This window comes from Macrobrachium nipponense, chromosome 20 (assembly GCF_015104395.2).
Source record: "Macrobrachium nipponense isolate FS-2020 chromosome 20, ASM1510439v2, whole genome shotgun sequence".
In the NCBI taxonomy this organism is placed as follows: domain Eukaryota; kingdom Metazoa; phylum Arthropoda; class Malacostraca; order Decapoda; family Palaemonidae; genus Macrobrachium; species Macrobrachium nipponense.
Genome location: NC_061089.1, coordinates 52,926,332 through 52,930,663, shown reverse-complemented (window position 1 = coordinate 52,930,663; position 4,332 = coordinate 52,926,332). Strand labels below are relative to the sequence as shown.

The following is a 4,332-nucleotide window of genomic DNA, read 5'->3' as shown; positions in this document are numbered from 1 at the left end:
TGAAATTATCATTGTATTATATTCTTCTTAGTATTTTCTCTTGAAATACATTCTAATGACATTTTTCTTGACAGATTGAGGCAGATGACTAGAGGACCACAGCGCCTGTTGTAACCCCTGAGAAGAATACGGACTAGATGGCACCATACCATTTTTCTCGCTAATTAGTCCACCCTTAGTGTTAAGAATGTAATGGGCAGATGAAACTGTAATAGTTTTGCGCTGTTGGGTTTGAATTCGAGAGATGACATGCACACTTACGTCACATTATCCTCAGCATGAAGCCGTAAAATCCGAATCATCCACAAGATTTCGCCAAGACGATTCAGCTGTGAAGGCTCTGGCCGTAAACTAATAATTTGCTCTGCCTGGATGGGTATTCTATAAATTTATAATCTATCGATAGATTCATAGGTATATTCAATTTAAAATCTAAACTGTATATAGTCATAATGTATTTTATCTTTATAGAATTTATTCAGGATATAAGTATTCTACACAAATCCAGATATATTCAAACTCAGCAATTCAGTGATATTACTAAATATGAATCAATGCTAGATTAATATATGTCTAAGCTGAAGATTTATAGATAAACCACATTGTGAAAGAAATTCAAATTCAGGTTAATATATAAATGTGAATTAAGATTTTGATTTGAAAATTATGAATTATTAACTGCGCAAACAATCTAGAATCAGTCAATAGAGTATTTAAAAGCACTAAAATTTTTCAGAGAGATATGAATAGATTTATCTCTATTCAAATGTATATCAATCTTCAGATATATACAGTTAGTCTCACTTTCAATTTGAATATAATTTTCGTATATATTTTAGTTTTACTTGTGTTATACGAATTCAAAAGTATGCATAATTCTAAACTGAATAAATTTGTATTTGTCACACCTAATATTTTTGGCCAGGTTTACAAAACGAATATTAATACATTGCTTATTACATTTAGATTTATCAATACATGAATGGTTATTAAATGCCTCTGCTCCAAATAGGTTTACATAGGAAATAAGTTCAAATAGAAAATTATTCAACTGATGCTTATCTTAATGTTAAGTACCTCCTTGAATTTTTTATGAATACATTGTAATTTGTGATTACATTCAAATTTAATAAAAATTTAATATCGCCTCCAAGTATTTTTTTCCTACTGAAAATAAAATTTACGAATACATTAAAATTTATGAAGACTCCAAATATTTTCCTACTGAAAATTAAACGTGCGAATGTATTCGAATTTATGAATAAATCCGAATTTATTAATATAATGTATTACATTCAAATTTATTTCATTCAAATTTATTGCATTCAAATTTATTGCATTCAAATTTATTAAATTCAAATTTATTAAATTCAAATTTATTAAACTCAAATTTAGAAATCCGAGCTTAATATTTCTAAAAACCTCTGCTTCTCAATCTTGAAGATAGGAATAAATTCAAATACATTCAAATTTGAGAAAACATTTTAGCAAAAACTTTTTAAATACTACGTTCAAATGTATTAATTTATGAATAAACATGAATGGCGAATGTTTTTAAAACCTGGTACTCTCTTTTAAACGAATAGATTTAAATTTGTGAATAAAAACTTATGAATTCCAAATTTATTAATACATTTGAATGTATTCATAAATTCAAATTTATGAATAAATCCGAATTTAATACATTCAAATGCATCAAAATCAAATTGAGTAAATCCGACCTTACGAATATTTTTAAAAACTGCTACTCTATCTTTAAAACGGGAATAAATTCGAATTTATTAATACATTCAAATACCTTAATTTATTAATACATTTGAATGTATAAATTCAGATTTATGAAACCGAACTTACACTTTAAAACTCCTGTTCTACTCAATCGTTTAAATAAGAAATAAATTAAAATTTAATACAAAGTTTCTATACTCTCCAAATATTTTTCTACCGAAAATAATTTAACATTCAAATGTATTATTCAAATTTATCAATAAATCCAAACTTACGAATTTTATAAACAATATGCTACTCAGTCTCAGATATTGGAGTAAATTGTTTTACTAATACTGTACTAAAGTTTATTAGTACACTGTTTCTCTAATACCTGTCTCCATCTTTTATACGAATTTTATGAAAATATTCATGAAAACCAAATTCATGAATTTTCTAAAATACTTCGACTCCAAATGATCTTTTCTAAAGAAATTCAGTTTTACTAATATATTGGATTTTATTTGATACATTGGAATTCGTGAAAGAAGTTTCAATACTTCCAAATAATCTTAAGATATGATTAAGATTTCAAATTCATGTATTAAGTAAGATTTATGAGTACTTAAAATTTTTATTTTTCTAATTATTTTTCCTTTTATGAATTCAAATATAAATTTATTAAAATTATAAGCTGAAATATATGTTGGCAAATGTTAAAAATTCAACCTCAGTCATTTTAAATACGGATAAATTCAATTTCACTAATTTTCCGATTTATAAATATAAATGGTAAATAAAAAACATTGGTAAAGTTATACAAATAGTTTATGTAAAACAAAGCATAATGAATTAAGATCCACATTTAATTCAACTTTCCATTAACTATCTTATTAACAATGAATTTGTAATTTGAGGGATAAATAATATTTGAAGACAGAATGTATCATTACAAAATTTGTAATTTTAAAAGAATTTGCGGATATATGAAAACCGAATTGATTATTCTCAATGGGTGAATGAATACAGCGGTGAATTACTTTTATTAGTAAAATTCTTTATTAGTAAAATGCTTTGTATGGTAAGAAAAATACAAAGTTGCGAGTTTTTTTTCTTTAACCATTTTAAAAAGGCGGCATTTTTATTAGTTTTTAATTCTGGAAGATATCACCAAAAAATAAAACCATTTCTATTATCTCCCTTTTTATCTACGTAATGCGGTGCCCGAAACAGTTTCTCTTGCATAGTCGCTGCTTTCACTGTATTTTTCACTATGCGTACCGTACAATATAGCTTGCACTGCACCTCTATTGCTCTGCCTGGTTGGTCATCGCGATTACCTATTTATACAGTAATTAGCTTCTGAGGGGCCTTAGCTACTTTACTGGTGCTCATCGTCCAAATGCTCTTTACACCGTGCAAGTGTTGCTTTCTTCTATAGTGAGGCTTCTTCTACGGTACCCCTTTAGTGTGGCTGCTCTATGTGCGTGGGTGATCTCCGCAGCATCCTGCTTCCATGCATCTCTCTATGATGGGCCCTCAGGCGTTGCTTTCTACCACATTCTTCATATCGTTTAATCATAATCACAGCTCGTGTTTTACCACTAACTGTCATTCGCTTACATGGTATCTAGTCAGTGTTTCTTTCTGGCTTACATCAGTTATTGTTCATGGTAGTCAAGATGTAAATATTTTGCACTTGGTTTACAGCTGACGTTGTGTCAACCCGATTATTCATCGATCTGAAAGAAATGAATTTTATTATCACTAAACGTAATTGTAGTTTTAATTTCCAGTTATGAGATTCCACAATCGATGAAGATATTTGGTATTCAATTGGAGTTACTGAATTCTTAATCATAGTGATTAGAAAAGTTTGCCATTCACTCATGTTAAAACTGCTGGTGGATTTTGCTTTGAAGATGTGGCTTGAGATCGATTTCCAAGTCTAATAGCCTTGTTCAGTAACACTTACCTTAAGATAAAAGTTAACGGTTTGAAATGACACAAAGGAAAAAAATTACCTTCTGCAAAATAAAAATAAAAATTGACATTCGTTCAACAGTTTTGAAGCATTTGGGAATACTAGTAAAATTCCATGTCTAAACACTAAAGACTAATTGTAAAAATTAAGTGGAAAAAAATAATTTCGGTCAATAAATGGAAAAGCTCACTTATGAACTATTTATTACTTGTGAAGTGTAGCCGTTTGTTATTCCAACAAGAACACAAAAAACTGAGCAAAAAGCTTTTATGGTGAATATGCCTGTATTTCAAAACCAATCACCCAACATCATATGTCAAGGCAACTTCCTGGCGTGATTTGACTTTGCCATCGTAAAAGCGTTTTACTAAAAATGTAAAATCAAGCGAAGCTCTACAGACCATTATGCATAATAGTTGCAAAACACCTGGGTATACGAAACTGATGACAAACACGATACCATCAAAGAGCAGCTATAAGTAAAATGCGAAAAATATCCCTGAACAAGGACGACCAAGTGGCAATCAAATGCTGAATAGGGGAAAAAATACTTCAGCTGTGAAAACCCCAATCGTGACACTCAGCCTAATTAGAAAGTGTTTGAAAGTTAGTTAAAAAAAAAAACTGGACAGAATGAAATT

The 4,332-nt window shown here is 29.0% G+C and overlaps 1 long non-coding RNA gene across 1 annotated transcript in view; it reads right to left on the bottom strand.

The window, feature by feature from the left end:
* Positions 1-2,517: 2,517 nt before the first annotated feature.
* LOC135221052 (uncharacterized) overlaps positions 2,518-4,332 on the bottom strand; it is a 16,895-nt gene continuing 15,080 nt past the window's right edge. Inside the window, exon 4 of the long non-coding RNA XR_010315863.1 lies at positions 2,518-3,449. This is a non-coding gene — a long non-coding RNA (uncharacterized LOC135221052). The remainder of the gene's footprint in view (positions 3,450-4,332) is intronic.